The sequence below is a fragment of the Amia ocellicauda genome, chromosome 2 (assembly GCF_036373705.1).
Source record: "Amia ocellicauda isolate fAmiCal2 chromosome 2, fAmiCal2.hap1, whole genome shotgun sequence".
Classification (NCBI taxonomy): Eukaryota; Metazoa; Chordata; class Actinopteri; order Amiiformes; family Amiidae; genus Amia; species Amia ocellicauda.
In genome coordinates this window covers 57710619-57729025 of record NC_089851.1, presented here as the reverse complement: position 1 = coordinate 57729025, position 18407 = coordinate 57710619, and the positions used below count along the sequence as shown (strand labels likewise).

Genomic DNA, 18407 nt, shown 5'->3' with positions numbered 1-18407 from the left:
TCACTGACTGATAGCATGGACTGTAGCGCTGAAGTGTCTTTCCAGAACGGTAACCGTATCCCCAGTGAGACAGCACTGAGAGCATGGTTCAGCAGGCCCGCAAACAACTGAAAAGAATGCCTCTCCTTTGGTGCAGCTCAGGAGTACACGTTCAGCAAAGGTCTCCATAACAAGCCGGCAAACCACATTTCGTCCTCCTCCTCCTCAACAACACACTACATGTCCTCCTCCTCCTCAACAACAACAACGAACTTGTAAAATACACATTTTCTTTAAAGAAAACAAAACACACAGATGACAGTCTGATTTCCCATCAGCTACACAGCCAACAGTATCTGAGGTTGAAAGACCTCCCTGGTGCAGAGGAGCCCAGAAGCCAAGCATCGAGAGAGAACAAACGAATGCTTCAGAGAATGCAAAGCAGGGCCAAGCGGGCTCGTCCGGGAGTTGAACCCGGGACCTCTCACACCCAAAGCGAGAATCATACCCCTAGACCAACGAGCCAAGTTATCTGACAGTGTCACAGTTTCTGCTGGGCAAGCGCGTAACTGCTTTGGGGCAGACCGGGAGACCTACGCTCACTGACTGATAGCATGGACTGTAGCGCTGACGTGTCTTTCCAGAATGGTAACGCCATCCCAGTGAGACAGCACTGAGAGCATGGTTCAGCAGGCCCGCAAACAACTGAAAAGAATGCCTCTCCTTTGGTGCAGCTCAGGAGTACACGTTCAGCAAAGGTCTCCATAACAAGCCGGCAAACCACATTTCGTCCTCCTCCTCCTCAACAACACACTACATGTCCTCCACCTCCTCCTCAACAACAACAACAACAACAACAACGAACTTGTAAAAAACACATTTTCTTTAAAGAAAACAAAACACACAGATGACAGTCTGATTTCCCATCAGCTATACGGGCAACAGTATCTGAGGTCGATAGCCCTCCCTTGTGCAGAGGAGCCCAGAAGCCAGCCTTCAAGAGCAAACGAACAAACACTTCGGTGACTGCAAAGTGGGGCCAAGTGGGCTCGTCCTGGAGTTGAACCCAGGGCCTCTCACACCCTCAGCAAGAATCATACCCCTAGACCAACGAGCCAAGTTAACGGAGGGTGTCGCAGTTTCTGCTGGGCAAGCGCGTAACTGCTTTGGGGCAGACCGGGAGACCTACGCTCACTGACTGATAGCATGGACTGTAGCGCTGAAGTGTCTTTCCAGAACGGTAACCGTATCCCCAGTGAGACAGCACTGAGAGCATGGTTCAGCAGGCCCGCAAACAACTGAAAAGAATGCCTCTCCTTTGGTGCAGCTCAGGAGTACACGTTCAGCAAAGGTCTCCATAACAAGCCGGCAAACCACATTTCGTCCTCCTCCTCCTCAACAACACACTACATGTCCTCCTCCTCCTCAACAACAACAACGAACTTGTAAAATACACATTTTCTTTAAAGAAAACAAAACACACAGATGACAGTCTGATTTCCCATCAGCTACACAGCCAACAGTATCTGAGGTTGAAAGACCTCCCTGGTGCAGAGGAGCCCAGAAGCCAAGCATCGAGAGAGAACAAACGAATGCTTCAGAGAATGCAAAGCAGGGCCAAGCGGGCTCGTCCGGGAGTTGAACCCGGGACCTCTCACACCCAAAGCGAGAATCATACCCCTAGACCAACGAGCCAAGTTATCTGACAGTGTCACAGTTTCTGCTGGGCAAGCGCGTAACTGCTTTGGGGCAGACCGGGCGACCTACGCTCACTGACTGATAGCATGGACTGTAGCGCTGACGTGTCTTTCCAGAATGGTAACGCCATCCCAGTGAGACAGCACTGAGAGCATGGTTCAGCAGGCCCGCAAACAACTGAAAAGAATGCCTCTCCTTTGGTGCAGCTCAGGAGTACACGTTCAGCAAAGGTCTCCATAACAAGCCGGCAAACCACATTTCGTCCTCCTCCTCCTCAACAACACACTACATGTCCTCCACCTCCTCCTCAACAACAACAACAACAACAACAACGAACTTGTAAAAAACACATTTTCTTTAAAGAAAACAAAACACACAGATGACAGTCTGATTTCCCATCAGCTATACGGGCAACAGTATCTGAGGTCGATAGCCCTCCCTTGTGCAGAGGAGCCCAGAAGCCAGCCTTCAAGAGCAAACGAACAAACACTTCGGTGACTGCAAAGTGGGGCCAAGTGGGCTCGTCCTGGAGTTGAACCCAGGGCCTCTCACACCCTCAGCAAGAATCATACCCCTAGACCAACGAGCCAAGTTAACGGAGGGTGTCGCAGTTTCTGCTGGGCAAGCGCGTAACTGCTTTGGGGCAGACCGGGAGACCTACGCTCACTGACTGATAGCATGGACTGTAGCGCTGAAGTGTCTTTCCAGAACGGTAACCGTATCCCCAGTGAGACAGCACTGAGAGCATGGTTCAGCAGGCCCGCAAACAACTGAAAAGAATGCCTCTCCTTTGGTGCAGCTCAGGAGTACACGTTCAGCAAAGGTCTCCATAACAAGCCGGCAAACCACATTTCGTCCTCCTCCTCCTCAACAACACACTACATGTCCTCCTCCTCCTCCTCAACAACAACAACAACAACGAACTTGTAAAAAACACATTTTCTTTAAAGAAAACAAAACACACAGATGACAGTCTGATTTCCCATCAGCTTTACAGGCAACAGTATCTGAGGTCGATAGCCCTCCCTTGTGCAGAGGAGCCCAGAAGCCAGCCTTCAAGAGCAAATGAACAAACACTTCGGTGACTGCAAAGTGGGGCCAAGTGGGCTCGTCCTGGAGTTGAACCCAGGGCCTCTCACACCCTCAGCAAGAATCATACCCCTAGACCAACGAGCCAAGTTAACGGAGGGTGTCGCAGTTTCTGCTGGGCAAGCGCGTAACTGCTTTGGGGCAGACCGGGAGACCTACGCTCACTGACTGATAGCATGGACTGTAGCGCTGACGTGTCTTTCCAGAATGGTAACGCCATCCCCAGTGAGACAGCACTGAGAGCATTGTTCAGCAGGCCCGCAAACAACTGAAAAGAATGCCTCTCCTTTGGTGCAGCTCAGGAGTACACGTTCAGCAAAGGTCTCCATAACAAGCCGGCAAACCACATTTCGTCCTCCTCCTCCTCAACAACACACTACATGTCCTCCTCCTCCTCAACAACAACAACGAACTTGTAAAATACACATTTTCTTTAAAGAAAACAAAACACACAGATGACAGTCTGATTTCCCATCAGCTACACAGCCAACAGTATCTGAGGTTGAAAGACCTCCCTGGTGCAGAGGAGCCCAGAAGCCAAGCATCGAGAGAGAACAAACGAATGCTTCAGAGAATGCAAAGCAGGGCCAAGCGGGCTCGTCCGGGAGTTGAACCCGGGACCTCTCGCACCCAAAGCGAGAATCATACCCCTAGACCAACGAGCCAAGTTATCTGACAGTGTCACAGTTTCTGCTGGGCAAGCGCGTAACTGCTTTGGGGCAGACCGGGAGACCTACGCTCACTGACTGATAGCATGGACTGTAGCGCTGACGTGTCTTTCCAGAATGGTAACGCCATCCCAGTGAGACAGCACTGAGAGCATGGTTCAGCAGGCCCGCAAACAACTGAAAAGAATGCCTCTCCTTTGGTGCAGCTCAGGAGTACACGTTCAGCAAAGGTCTCCATAACAAGCCGGCAAACCACATTTCGTCCTCCTCCTCCTCAACAACACACTACATGTCCTCCACCTCCTCCTCAACAACAACAACAACAACAACAACGAACTTGTAAAAAACACATTTTCTTTAAAGAAAACAAAACACACAGATGACAGTCTGATTTCCCATCAGCTATACGGGCAACAGTATCTGAGGTCGATAGCCCTCCCTTGTGCAGAGGAGCCCAGAAGCCAGCCTTCAAGAGCAAACGAACAAACACTTCGGTGACTGCAAAGTGGGGCCAAGTGGGCTCGTCCTGGAGTTGAACCCAGGGCCTCTCACACCCTCAGCAAGAATCATACCCCTAGACCAACGAGCCAAGTTAACGGAGGGTGTCGCAGTTTCTGCTGGGCAAGCGCGTAACTGCTTTGGGGCAGACCGGGAGACCTACGCTCACTGACTGATAGCATGGACTGTAGCGCTGAAGTGTCTTTCCAGAACGGTAACCGTATCCCCAGTGAGACAGCACTGAGAGCATGGTTCAGCAGGCCCGCAAACAACTGAAAAGAATGCCTCTCCTTTGGTGCAGCTCAGGAGTACACGTTCAGCAAAGGTCTCCATAACAAGCCGGCAAACCACATTTCGTCCTCCTCCTCCTCAACAACACACTACATGTCCTCCTCCTCCTCCTCAACAACAACAACAACAACGAACTTGTAAAAAACACATTTTCTTTAAAGAAAGCAAAACACACAGATGACAGTCTGATTTCCCATCAGCTTTACAGGCAACAGTATCTGAGGTCGATAGCCCTCCCTTGTGCAGAGGAGCCCAGAAGCCAGCCTTCAAGAGCAAATGAACAAACACTTCGGTGACTGCAAAGTGGGGCCAAGTGGGCTCGTCCTGGAGTTGAACCCAGGGCCTCTCACACCCTCAGCAAGAATCATACCCCTAGACCAACGAGCCAAGTTAACGGAGGGTGTCGCAGTTTCTGCTGGGCAAGCGCGTAACTGCTTTGGGGCAGACCGGGAGACCTACGCTCACTGACTGATAGCATGGACTGTAGCGCTGACGTGTCTTTCCAGAATGGTAACGCCATCCCCAGTGAGACAGCACTGAGAGCATTGTTCAGCAGGCCCGCAAACAACTGAAAAGAATGCCTCTCCTTTGGTGCAGCTCAGGAGTACACGTTCAGCAAAGGTCTCCATAACAAGCCGGCAAACCACATTTCGTCCTCCTCCTCCTCAACAACACACTACATGTCCTCCTCCTCCTCAACAACAACAACGAACTTGTAAAATACACATTTTCGTTAAAGAAAACAAAACACACAGATGACAGTCTGATTTCCCATCAGCTACACAGCCAACAGTATCTGAGGTTGAAAGACCTCCCTGGTGCAGAGGAGCCCAGAAGCCAAGCATCGAGAGAGAACAAACGAATGCTTCAGAGAATGCAAAGCAGGGCCAAGCGGGCTCGTCCGGGAGTTGAACCCGGGACCTCTCGCACCCAAAGCGAGAATCATACCCCTAGACCAACGAGCCAAGTTATCTGACAGTGTCACAGTTTCTGCTGGGCAAGCGCGTAACTGCTTTGGGGCAGACCGGGAGACCTACGCTCACTGACTGATAGCATGGACTGTAGCGCTGACGTGTCTTTCCAGAATGGTAACGCCATCCCCAGTGAGACAGCACTGAGAGCATGGTTCAGCAGGCCCGCAAACAACTGAAAAGAATGCCTCTCCTTTGGTGCAGCTCAGGAGTACACGTTCAGCAAAGGTCTCCATAACAAGCCGGCAAACCACATTTCGTCCTCCTCCTCCTCAACAACACACTACATGTCCTCCTCCTCCTCAACAACAACAACGAACTTGTAAAAAACACATTTTCTTTAAAGAAAACAAAACACACAGATGACAGTCTGATTTCCCATCAGCTTTACAGGCAACAGTATCTGAGGTCGATAGCCCTCCCTTGTGCAGAGGAGCCCAGAAGCCAGCCTTCAAGAGCAAATGAACAAACACTTCGGTGACTGCAAAGTGGGGCCAAGTGGGCTCGTCCTGGAGTTGAACCCAGGGCCTCTCACACCCTCAGCAAGAATCATACCCCTAGACCAACGAGCCAAGTTAACGGAGGGTGTCGCAGTTTCTGCTGGGCAAGCGCGTAACTGCTTTGGGGCAGACCGGGAGACCTACGCTCACTGACTGATAGCATGGACTGTAGCGCTGACGTGTCTTTCCAGAATGGTAACGCCATCCCCAGTGAGACAGCACTGAGAGCATTGTTCAGCAGGCCCGCAAACAACTGAAAAGAATGCCTCTCCTTTGGTGCAGCTCAGGAGTACACGTTCAGCAAAGGTCTCCATAACAAGCCGGCAAACCACATTTCGTCCTCCTCCTCCTCAACAACACACTACATGTCCTCCTCCTCCTCAACAACAACAACGAACTTGTAAAATACACATTTTCGTTAAAGAAAACAAAACACACAGATGACAGTCTGATTTCCCATCAGCTACACAGCCAACAGTATCTGAGGTTGAAAGACCTCCCTGGTGCAGAGGAGCCCAGAAGCCAAGCATCGAGAGAGAACAAACGAATGCTTCAGAGAATGCAAAGCAGGGCCAAGCGGGCTCGTCCGGGAGTTGAACCCGGGACCTCTCGCACCCAAAGCGAGAATCATACCCCTAGACCAACGAGCCAAGTTATCTGACAGTGTCACAGTTTCTGCTGGGCAAGCGCGTAACTGCTTTGGGGCAGACCGGGAGACCTACGCTCACTGACTGATAGCATGGACTGTAGCGCTGACGTGTCTTTCCAGAATGGTAACGCCATCCCCAGTGAGACAGCACTGAGAGCATGGTTCAGCAGGCCCGCAAACAACTGAAAAGAATGCCTCTCCTTTGGTGCAGCTCAGGAGTACACGTTCAGCAAAGGTCTCCATAACAAGCCGGCAAACCACATTTCGTCCTCCTCCTCCTCAACAACACACTACATGTCCTCCTCCTCCTCCTCAACAACAACAACAACAACAACGAACTTGTAAAAAACACATTTTCTTTAAAGAAAACAAAACACACAGATGACAGTCTGATTTCCCATCAGCTTTACAGGCAACAGTATCTGAGGTCGATAGCCCTCCCTTGTGCAGATGAGCCCAGAAGCCAGCCTTCAAGAGCAAACGAACAAACACTTCGGTGACTGCAAAGTGGGGCCAAGTGGGCTCGTCCTGGAGTTGAACCCAGGGCCTCTAACACCCTCAGCAAGAATCATACCCCTAGACCAACGAGCCAAGTTAACGGAGGGTGTCGCAGTTTCTGCTGGGCAAGCGCGTAACTGCTTTGGGGCAGACCGGGAGACCTACGCTCACTGACTGATAGCATGGACTGTAGCGCTGAAGTGTCTTTCCAGAACGGTAACCGTATCCCCAGTGAGACAGCACTGAGAGCATGGTTCAGCAGGCCCGCAAACAACTGAAAAGAATGCCTCTCCTTTGGTGCAGCTCAGGAGTACACGTTCAGCAAAGGTCTCCATAACAAGCCGGCAAACCACATTTCGTCCTCCTCCTCAACAACACACTACATGTCCTCCTCCTCCTCAACAACAACAACGAACTTGTAAAATACACATTTTCTTTAAAGAAAACAAAACACACAGATGACAGTCTGATTTCCCATCAGCTACACAGCCAACAGTATGTGAGGTTGAAAGACCTCCCTGGTGCAGAGGAGCCCAGAAGCCAAGCATCGAGAGAGAACAAACGAATGCTTCAGAGAATGCAAAGCAGGGCCAAGCGGGCTCGTCCGGGAGTTGAACCCGGGACCTCTCGCACCCAAAGCGAGAATCATACCCCTAGACCAACGAGCCAAGTTATCTGACAGTGTCACAGTTTCTGCTAGGCAAGCGCGTAACTGCTTTGGGGCAGACCGGGAGACCTACGCTCACTGACTGATAGCATGGACTGTAGCGCTGACGTGTCTTTCCAGAATGGTAACGCCATCCCCAGTGAGACAGCACTGAGAGCATGGTTCAGCAGGCCCGCAAACAACTGAAAAGAATGCCTCTCCTTTGGTGCAGCTCAGGAGTACACGTTCAGCAAAGGTCTCCATAACAAGCCGGCAAACCACATTTCGTCCTCCTCCTCCTCAACAACACACTACATGTCCTCCACCTCCTCCTCAACAACAACAACAACAACAACAACGAACTTGTAAAATACACATTTTCTTTAAAGAAAACAAAACACACAGATGACAGTCTGATTTCCCATCAGCTATACGGGCAACAGTATCTGAGGTCGATAGCCCTCCCTTGTGCAGAGGAGCCCAGAAGCCAGCCTTCAAGAGCAAACGAACAAACACTTCAGTGACTGCAAAGTGGGGCCAAGTGGGCTCGTCCTGGAGTTGAACCCAGGGCCTCTCACACCCTCAGCAAGAATCATACCCCTAGACCAACGAGCCAAGTTAACGGAGGGTGTCGCAGTTTCTGCTGGGCAAGCGCGTAACTGCTTTGGGGCAGACCGGGAGACCTACGCTCACTGACTGATAGCATGGACTGTAGCGCTGAAGTGTCTTTCCAGAACGGTAACCGTATCCCCAGTGAGACAGCACTGAGAGCATGGTTCAGCAGGCCCGCAAACAACTGAAAAGAATGCCTCTCCTTTGGTGCAGCTCAGGAGTACACGTTCAGCAAAGGTCTCCATAACAAGCCGGCAAACCACATTTCGTCCTCCTCCTCAACAACAACAACGAACTTGTAAAATACACATTTTCTTTAAAGAAAACAAAACACACAGATGACAGTCTGATTTCCCATCAGCTACACAGACAACAGTATGTGAGGTTGAAAGACCTCCCTGGTGCAGAGGAGCCCAGAAGCCAAGCATCGAGAGAGAACAAACGAATGCTTCATAGAATGCAAAGCAGGGCCAAGCGGGCTCGTCCGGGAGTTGAACCCGGGACCTCTCGCACCAAAAGCGAGAATCATACCCCTAGACCAACGAGCCAAGTTATCTGACAGTGTCACAGTTTCTGCTGGGCAAGCGCGTAACTGCTTTGGGGCAGACCGGGAGACCTACGCTCACTGACTGATAGCATGGACTGTAGCGCTGACGTGTCTTTCCAGAATGGTAACGCCATCCCCAGTGAGACAGCACTGAGAGCATTGTTCAGCAGGCCCGCAAACAACTGAAAAGAATGCCTCTCCTTTGGTGCAGCTCAGGAGTACACGTTCAGCAAAGGTCTCCATAACAAGCCGGCAAACCACATTTCGTCCTCCTCCTCCTCAACAACACACTACATGTCCTCCTCCTCCTCAACAACAACAACGAACTTGTAAAAAACACATTTTCTTTAAAGAAAACAAAACACACAGATGACAGTCTGATTTCCCATCAGCTTTACAGGCAACAGTATCTGAGGTCGATAGCCCTCCCTTGTGCAGAGGAGCCCAGAAGCCAGCCTTCAAGAGCAAACGAACAAACACTTCGGTGACTGCAAAGTGGGGCCAAGTGGGCTCGTCCTGGAGTTGAACCCAGGGCCTCTCACACCCTCAGCAAGAAGCATACCCCTAGACCAACGAGCCAAGTTAACGGAGGGTGTCGCAGTTTCTGCTGGGCAAGCGCGTAACTGCTTTGGGGCAGACCGGGAGACCTACGCTCACTGACTGATAGCATGGACTGTAGCGCTGACGTGTCTTTCCAGAATGGTAACGCCATCCCCAGTGAGACAGCACTGAGAGCATGGTTCAGCAGGCCCGCAAACAACTGAAAAGAATGCCTCTCCTTTGGTGCAGCTCAGGAGTACACGTTCAGCAAAGGTCTCCATAACAAGCCGGCAAACCACATTTCGTCCTCCTCCTCCTCAACAACACACTACATGTCCTCCACCTCCTCCTCAACAACAACAACAACAACAACAACGAACTTGTAAAAAACACATTTTCTTTAAAGAAAACAAAACACACAGATGACAGTCTGATTTCCCATCAGCTATACGGGCAACAGTATCTGAGGTCGATAGCCCTCCCTTGTGCAGAGGAGCCCAGAAGCCAGCCTTCAAGAGCAAACGAACAAACACTTCGGTGACTGCAAAGTGGGGCCAAGTGGGCTCGTCCTGGAGTTGAACCCAGGGCCTCTCACACCCTCAGCAAGAATCATACCCCTAGACCAACGAGCCAAGTTAACGGAGGGTGTCGCAGTTTCTGCTGGGCAAGCGCGTAACTGCTTTGGGGCAGACCGGGAGACCTACGCTCACTGACTGATAGCATGGACTGTAGCGCTGAAGTGTCTTTCCAGAACGGTAACCGTATCCCCAGTGAGACAGCACTGAGAGCATGGTTCAGCAGGCCCGCAAACAACTGAAAAGAATGCCTCTCCTTTGGTGCAGCTCAGGAGTACACGTTCAGCAAAGGTCTCCATAACAAGCCGGCAAACCACATTTCGTCCTCCTCCTCAACAACACACTACATGTCCTCCTCCTCCTCAACAACAACAACGAACTTGTAAAATACACATTTTCTTTAAAGAAAACAAAACACACAGATGACAGTCTGATTTCCCATCAGCTACACAGACAACAGTATGTGAGGTTGAAAGACCTCCCTGGTGCAGAGGAGCCCAGAAGCCAAGCATCGAGAGAGAACAAACGAATGCTTCATAGAATGCAAAGCAGGGCCAAGCGGGCTCGTCCGGGAGTTGAACCCGGGACCTCTCGCACCCAAAGCGAGAATCATACCCCTAGACCAACGAGCCAAGTTATCTGACAGTGTCACAGTTTCTGCTGGGCAAGCGCGTAACTGCTTTGGGGCAGACCGGGAGACCTACGCTCACTGACTGATAGCATGGACTGTAGCGCTGACGTGTCTTTCCAGAATGGTAACGCCATCCCCAGTGAGACAGCACTGAGAGCATTGTTCAGCAGGCCCGCAAACAACTGAAAAGAATGCCTCTCCTTTGGTGCAGCTCAGGAGTACACGTTCAGCAAAGGTCTCCATAACAAGCCGGCAAACCACATTTCGTCCTCCTCCTCCTCAACAACACACTACATGTCCTCCTCCTCCTCAACAACAACAACGAACTTGTAAAAAACACATTTTCTTTAAAGAAAACAAAACACACAGATGACAGTCTGATTTCCCATCAGCTTTACAGGCAACAGTATCTGAGGTCGATAGCCCTCCCTTGTGCAGAGGAGCCCAGAAGCCAGCCTTCAAGAGCAAACGAACAAACACTTCGGTGACTGCAAAGTGGGGCCAAGTGGGCTCGTCCTGGAGTTGAACCCAGGGCCTCTCACACCCTCAGCAAGAATCATACCCCTAGACCAACGAGCCAAGTTAACGGAGGGTGTCGCAGTTTCTGCTGGGCAAGCGCGTAACTGCTTTGGGGCAGACCGGGAGACCTACGCTCACTGACTGATAGCATGGACTGTAGCGCTGACGTGTCTTTCCAGAATGGTAACGCCATCCCCAGTGAGACAGCACTGAGAGCATGGTTCAGCAGGCCCGCAAACAACTGAAAAGAATGCCTCTCCTTTGGTGCAGCTCAGGAGTACACGTTCAGCAAAGCTCTCCATAACAAGCCGGCAAACCACATTTCGTCCTCCTCCTCCTCAACAACACACTACATGTCCTCCACCTCCTCCTCAACAACAACAACAACAACAACAACGAACTTGTAAAAAACACATTTTCTTTAAAGAAAACAAAACACACAGATGACAGTCTGATTTCCCATCAGCTATACGGGCAACAGTATCTGAGGTCGATAGCCCTCCCTTGTGCAGAGGAGCCCAGAAGCCAGCCTTCAAGAGCAAACGAACAAACACTTCGGTGACTGCAAAGTGGGGCCAAGTGGGCTCGTCCTGGAGTTGAACCCAGGGCCTCTCACACCCTCAGCAAGAATCATACCCCTAGACCAACGAGCCAAGTTAACGGAGGGTGTCGCAGTTTCTGCTGGGCAAGCGCGTAACTGCTTTGGGGCAGACCGGGAGACCTACGCTCACTGACTGATAGCATGGACTGTAGCGCTGAAGTGTCTTTCCAGAACGGTAACCGTATCCCCAGTGAGACAGCACTGAGAGCATGGTTCAGCAGGCCCGCAAACAACTGAAAAGAATGCCTCTCCTTTGGTGCAGCTCAGGAGTACACGTTCAGCAAAGGTCTCCATAACAAGCCGGCAAACCACATTTCGTCCTCCTCCTCAACAACACACTACATGTCCTCCTCCTCCTCAACAACAACAACGAACTTGTAAAATACACATTTTCTTTAAAGAAAACAAAACACACAGATGACAGTCTGATTTCCCATCAGCTACACAGCCAACAGTATGTGAGGTTGAAAGACCTCCCTGGTGCAGAGGAGCCCAGAAGCCAAGCATTGAGAGAGAACAAACGAATGCTTCAGAGAATGCAAAGCAGGGCCAAGCGGGCTCGTCCGGGAGTTGAACCCGGGACCTCTCGCACCCAAAGCGAGAATCATACCCCTAGACCAACGAGCCAAGTTATCTGACAGTGTCACAGTTTCTGCTGGGCAAGCGCGTAACTGCTTTGGGGCAGACCGGGAGACCTACGCTCACTGACTGATAGCATGGACTGTAGCGCTGACGTGTCTTTCCAGAATGGTAACGCCATCCCCAGTGAGACAGCAATGAGAGCATTGTTCAGCAGGCCCGCAAACAACTGAAAAGAATGCCTCTCCTTTGGTGCAGCTCAGGAGTACACGTTCAGCAAAGGTCTCCATAACAAGCCGGCAAACCACATTTCGTCCTCCTCCTCCTCAACAACACACTACATGTCCTCCTCCTCCTCAACAACAATAACGAACTTGTAAAAAACACATTTTCTTTAAAGAAAACAAAACACACAGATGACAGTCTGATTTCCCATCAGCTTTACAGGCAACAGTATCTGAGGTCGATAGCCCTCCCTTGTGCAGAGGAGCCCAGAAGCCAGCCTTCAAGAGCAAACGAACAAACACTTCGGTGACTGCAAAGTGGGGCCAAGTGGGCTCGTCCTGGAGTTGAACCCAGGGCCTCTCACACCCTCAGCAAGAATCATACCCCTAGACCAACGAGCCAAGTTAACGGAGGGTGTCGCAGTTTCTGCTGGGCAAGCGCGTAACTGCTTTGGGGCAGACCGGGAGACCTACGCTCACTGACTGATAGCATGGACTGTAGCGCTGACGTGTCTTTCCAGAATGGTAACGCCATCCCCAGTGAGACAGCACTGAGAGCATGGTTCAGCAGGCCCGCAAACAACTGAAAAGAATGCCTCTCCTTTGGTGCAGCTCAGGAGTACACGTTCAGCAAAGGTCTCCATAACAAGCCGGCAAACCACATTTCGTCCTCCTCCTCCTCAACAACACACTACATGTCCTCCACCTCCTCCTCAACAACAACAACAACAACAACAACGAACTTGTAAAAAACACATTTTCTTTAAAGAAAACAAAACACACAGATGACAGTCTGATTTCCCATCAGCTATACGGGCAACAGTATCTGAGGTCGATAGCCCTCCCTTGTGCAGAGGAGCCCAGAAGCCAGCCTTCAAGAGCAAACGAACAAACACTTCGGTGACTGCAAAGTGGGGCCAAGTGGGCTCGTCCTGGAGTTGAACCCAGGGCCTCTCACACCCTCAGCAAGAATCATACCCCTAGACCAACGAGCCAAGTTAACGGAGGGTGTCGCAGTTTCTGCTGGGCAAGCGCGTAACTGCTTTGGGGCAGACCGGGAGACCTACGCTCACTGACTGATAGCATGGACTGTAGCGCTGAAGTGTCTTTCCAGAACGGTAACCGTATCCCCAGTGAGACAGCACTGAGAGCATGGTTCAGCAGGCCCGCAAACAACTGAAAAGAATGCCTCTCCTTTGGTGCAGCTCAGGAGTACACGTTCAGCAAAGGTCTCCATAACAAGCCGGCAAACCACATTTCGTCCTCCTCCTCAACAACACACTACATGTCCTCCTCCTCCTCAACAACAACAACGAACTTGTAAAATACACATTTTCTTTAAAGAAAACAAAACACACAGATGACAGTCTGATTTCCCATCAGCTACACAGCCAACAGTATGTGAGGTTGAAAGACCTCCCTGGTGCAGAGGAGCCCAGAAGATAAGCATCGAGAGAGAACAAACGAATGCTTCAGAGAATGCAAAGCAGGGCCAAGCGGGCTCGTCCGGGAGTTGAACCCGGGACCTCTCGCACCCAAAGCGAGAATCATACCCCTAGACCAACGAGCCAAGTTATCTGACAGTGTCACAGTTTCTGCTGGGCAAGCGCGTAACTGCTTTGGGGCAGACCGGGAGACCTACGCTCACTGACTGATAGCATGGACTGTAGCGCTGACGTGTCTTTCCAGAATGGTAACGCCATCCCCAGTGAGACAGCACTGAGAGCATTGTTCAGCAGGCCCGCAAACAACTGAAAAGAATGCCTCTCCTTTGGTGCAGCTCAGGAGTACACGTTCAGCAAAGGTCTCCATAACAAGCCGGCAAACCACATTTCGTCCTCCTCCTCCTCAACAACACACTACATGTCCTCCTCCTCCTCAACAACAACAACGAACTTGTAAAAAACACATTTTCTTTAAAGAAAACAAAACACACAGATGACAGTCTGATTTCCCATCAGCTTTACAGGCAACAGTATCTGAGGTCGATAGCCCTCCCTTGTGCAGAGGAGCCCAGAAGCCAGCCTTCAAGAGCAAACGAACAAACACTTCGGTGACTGCAAAGTGGGGCCAAGTGGGCTCGTCCTGGAGTTGAACCCAGGGCCTCTCACACCCTCAGCAAGAATCATACCCCTAGACCAACGAGCCAAGTTAATGGAGGGTGTCGCAGTTTCTGCTGGGCAAGCGCGTAACTGCTTTGGGGCAGACCGGGAGACCTACGCTCACTGACTGATAGCATGGACTGTAGCGCTGACGTGTCTTTCCAGAATGGTAACGCCATCCCCAGTGAGACAGCACTGAGAGCATGGTTCAGCAGGCCCGCAAACAACTGAAAAGAATGCCTCTCCTTTGGTGCAGCTCAGGAGTACACGTTCAGCAAAGGTCTCCATAACAAGCCGGCAAACCACATTTCGTCCTCCTCCTCCTCAACAACACACTACATGTCCTCCACCTCCTCCTCAACAACAACAACAACAACAACAACGAACTTGTAAAAAACACATTTTCTTTAAAGAAAACAAAACACACAGATGACAGTCTGATTTCCCATCAGCTATACGGGCAACAGTATCTGAGGTCGATAGCCCTCCCTTGTGCAGAGGAGCCCAGAAGCCAGCCTTCAAGAGCAAACGAACAAACACTTCGGTGACTGCAAAGTGGGGCCAAGTGGGCTCGTCCTGGAGTTGAACCCAGGGCCTCTCACACCCTCAGCAAGAATCATACCCCTAGACCAACGAGCCAAGTTAACGGAGGGTGTCGCAGTTTCTGCTGGGCAAGCGCGTAACTGCTTTGGGGCAGACCGGGAGACCTACGCTCACTGACTGATAGCATGGACTGTAGCGCTGAAGTGTCTTTCCAGAACGGTAACCGTATCCCCAGTGAGACAGCACTGAGAGCATGGTTCAGCAGGCCCGCAAACAACTGAAAAGAATGCCTCTCCTTTGGTGCAGCTCAGGAGTACACGTTCAGCAAAGGTCTCCATAACAAGCCGGCAAACCACATTTCGTCCTCCTCCTCAACAACACACTACATGTCCTCCTCCTCCTCAACAACAACAACGAACTTGTAAAATACACATTTTCTTTAAAGAAAACAAAACACACAGATGACAGTCTGATTTCCCATCAGCTACACAGCCAACAGTATGTGAGGTTGAAAGACCTCCCTGGTGCAGAGGAGCCCAGAAGCCAAGCATCGAGAGAGAACAAACGAATGCTTCAGAGAATGCAAAGCAGGGCCAAGCGGGCTCGTCCGGGAGTTGAACCCGGGACCTCTCGCACCCAAAGCGAGAATCATACCCCTAGACCAACGAGCCAAGTTATCTGACAGTGTCACAGTTTCTGCTGGGCAAGCGCGTAACTGCTTTGGGGCAGACCGGGAGACCTACGCTCACTGACTGATAGCATGGACTGTAGCGCTGACGTGTCTTTCCAGAATGGTAACGCCATCCCCAGTGAGACAGCACTGAGAGCATTGTTCAGCAGGCCCGCAAACAACTGAAAAGAATGCCTCTCCTTTGGTGCAGCTCAGGAGTACACGTTCAGCAAAGGTCTCCATAACAAGCCGGCAAACCACATTTCGTCCTCCTCCTCCTCAACAACACACTACATGTCCTCCTCCTCCTCAACAACAACAACGAACTTGTAAAAAACACATTTTCTTTAAAGAAAACAAAACACACAGATGACAGTCTGATTTCCCATCAGCTTTACAGGCAACAGTATCTGAGGTCGATAGCCCTCCCTTGTGCAGAGGAGCCCAGAAGCCAGCCTTCAAAAGCAAACGAACAAACACTTCGGTTACTGCAAAGTGGGGCCAAGCGGGCTCGTCCTGGAGTTGAACCCAGGGCCTCTCACACCCTCAGCAAGAATCATACCCCTAGACCAACGAGCCAAGTTAACGGAGGGTGTCGCAGTTTCTGCTGGGCAAGCGCGTAACTGCTTTGGGGCAGACCGGGAGACCTACGCTCACTGACTGATAGCATGGACTGTAGCGCTGACGTGTCTTTCCAGAATGGTAACGCCATCCCCAGTGAGACAGCACTGAGAGCATGGTTCAGCAGGCCCGCAAACAACTGAAAAGAATGCCTCTCCTTTGGTGCAGCTCAGGAGTACACGTTCAGCAAAGGTCTCCATAACAAGCCGGCAAACCACATTTCGTCCTCCTCCTCCTCAACAACACACTACATGTCCTCCACCTCCTCCTCAACAACAACAACAACAACAACAACGAACTTGTAAAAAACACATTTTCTTTAAAGAAAACAAAACACACAGATGACAGTCTGATTTCCCATCAGCTATACGGGCAACAGTATCTGAGGTCGATAGCCCTCCCTTGTGCAGAGGAGCCCAGAAGCCAAGCATCGAGAGAGAACAAACAAATGCTTCAGAGAATGCAAAGCAGGGCCAAGCGGGCTCGTCCGGGAGTTGAACCCGGGACCTCTCGCACCCTAAGCGAGAATCATACCCCTAGACCAACGAGCCAAGTTAACGGAGGGTGTCGCAGTTTCTGCTGGGCAAGCGCGTAACTGCTTTGGGGCAGACCGGGAGACCTACGCTCACTGACTGATAGCATGGACTGTAGCGCTGAAGTGTCTTTCCAGAACGGTAACCGTATCCCCAGTGAGACAGCACTGAGAGCATGGTTCAGCAGGCCCGCAAACAACTGAAAAGAATGCCTCTCCTTTGGTGCAGCTCAGGAGTACACGTTCAGCAAAGGTCTCCATAACAAGCCGGCAAATCACATTTCGTCCTCCTCCTCCTCAACAACACACTACATGTGCTCCTCCTCCTCAACAACAACAACGAACTTGTAAAATACACATTTTCTTTAAAGAAAACAAAACACACAGATGACAGTCTGATTTCCCATCAGCTACACAGGCAACAGTATCTGAGGTTGAAAGACCTCCCTGGTGCAGAGGAGCCCAGAAGCCAAGCATCGAGAGAGAACAAACAAATGCTTCAGAGAATGCAAAGCGGGGCCAAGCGGGCTCGTCCGGGAGTTGAACCCGGGACCTCTAACCTAAGCAAGAATCATACCCCTAGACCAACGAGCCAAGATAATAGGCAATATTGCATGTTCTCCTGGGCAAGCACATAACTGCTTGAGGCAGACCCTCACCTGATCACCACATGTGGTTACACTTTAAGAAGGGGTGAGTTTAAGGTCATCGGTAACATCACAAAGGTTGGCAGCATTTTACATGAATATGTAAAGTTAAAAACACACACTACATGTAAATAAGCCATACTACTTGTTTAGTGTATGTAAGCTCGTTCTGTAATCATACATCATCCATACTAGTATTTAATAATTGAATTAACTATACACAAACTACTTGGTCAATTCACTCTTGTTACCGTGTAATTACAGTGCAAGTAAATTGTAATAATTGTAGCGTTGTATATTGGGCCATATTTTACATGTAACTATATTTTTCATATTTGTCCAATTAATGTACATTTGTTTTTTTTGTTTTTTAGCTGGTACCAAAACATTGGTCTCTGGAACTAAAAGGTCGGAAATTGGAAGAACTATTAATGACAAATGAATGACCGCTGATACAAGTAAATAGTGTTTCCTCAAATCTAAAGTGAGACCTTTTTGCATGAATCTGTAATACATGCCCTAAACAGAATGAGAACATGGATCCATCATGCCTTGTTACCACTGTGCAGGCTGGTGGTGGTGGTGTAATGGTGTGGGGGATGTTTTCTTGGCACACTTTATGCCCCTTAGTGCCAATTGGGCATCGTTTAAATGCCACGGCCTACCTGAGCATTGTTTCTGACCATGTCCATCCCTTTATGACCACCATGTACCCATCCTCTGATGGCTACTTCCAGCAGGATAATGCACCATGTCACAAAGGTCGAATCATTTCAAATTGGTTTCTTGAACATGACAATGAGTTCACTGTACTAAACTGGCCCCCACAGTCACCAGATCTCAACCCAATAGAGCATCTTTGGGATGTGGTGGAACGGGAGCTTCGTGCCCTGGATGTGCATCCCACAAATCTGCATCAACTGCAAGATGCTATCCTATCAATATGGGCCAACATTTCTAAAGAATGCTTTCAGCAC

General features: G+C 50.3%; 12 non-coding genes across 12 annotated transcripts; all 12 read right to left on the bottom strand.

Moving 5' to 3' along the window:
- Positions 1-432: 432 nt before the first annotated feature.
- trnap-ugg (transfer RNA proline (anticodon UGG)) lies at positions 433-504 on the bottom strand. The gene has a single exon. It is a non-coding gene; the product is annotated as a tRNA-Pro (tRNA).
- Positions 505-1602: 1098 nt separating this feature from the next.
- trnap-ugg (transfer RNA proline (anticodon UGG)) lies at positions 1603-1674 on the bottom strand. Its single transcript has one exon. It is a non-coding gene; the product is annotated as a tRNA-Pro (tRNA).
- A 1685-nt stretch (positions 1675-3359) lies between these two features.
- trnap-ugg (transfer RNA proline (anticodon UGG)) lies at positions 3360-3431 on the bottom strand. The gene has a single exon. It is a non-coding gene; the product is annotated as a tRNA-Pro (tRNA).
- A 1685-nt stretch (positions 3432-5116) lies between these two features.
- trnap-ugg (transfer RNA proline (anticodon UGG)) lies at positions 5117-5188 on the bottom strand. The gene has a single exon. It is a non-coding gene; the product is annotated as a tRNA-Pro (tRNA).
- Positions 5189-6272: 1084 nt separating this feature from the next.
- On the bottom strand, positions 6273-6344 carry trnap-ugg (transfer RNA proline (anticodon UGG)). Its single transcript has one exon. It is a non-coding gene; the product is annotated as a tRNA-Pro (tRNA).
- A 1093-nt stretch (positions 6345-7437) lies between these two features.
- On the bottom strand, positions 7438-7509 carry trnap-ugg (transfer RNA proline (anticodon UGG)). Its single transcript has one exon. It is a non-coding gene; the product is annotated as a tRNA-Pro (tRNA).
- Positions 7510-8575: 1066 nt separating this feature from the next.
- Positions 8576-8647, bottom strand: trnaq-uug (transfer RNA glutamine (anticodon UUG)). Its single transcript has one exon. It is a non-coding gene; the product is annotated as a tRNA-Gln (tRNA).
- A 1674-nt stretch (positions 8648-10321) lies between these two features.
- Positions 10322-10393, bottom strand: trnap-ugg (transfer RNA proline (anticodon UGG)). The gene has a single exon. It is a non-coding gene; the product is annotated as a tRNA-Pro (tRNA).
- A 1674-nt stretch (positions 10394-12067) lies between these two features.
- Positions 12068-12139, bottom strand: trnap-ugg (transfer RNA proline (anticodon UGG)). The gene has a single exon. It is a non-coding gene; the product is annotated as a tRNA-Pro (tRNA).
- A 1674-nt stretch (positions 12140-13813) lies between these two features.
- trnap-ugg (transfer RNA proline (anticodon UGG)) lies at positions 13814-13885 on the bottom strand. Its single transcript has one exon. It is a non-coding gene; the product is annotated as a tRNA-Pro (tRNA).
- A 1674-nt stretch (positions 13886-15559) lies between these two features.
- trnap-ugg (transfer RNA proline (anticodon UGG)) lies at positions 15560-15631 on the bottom strand. Its single transcript has one exon. It is a non-coding gene; the product is annotated as a tRNA-Pro (tRNA).
- Positions 15632-16730: 1099 nt separating this feature from the next.
- trnap-agg (transfer RNA proline (anticodon AGG)) lies at positions 16731-16802 on the bottom strand. The gene has a single exon. It is a non-coding gene; the product is annotated as a tRNA-Pro (tRNA).
- Positions 16803-18407: the final 1605 nt, after the last annotated feature.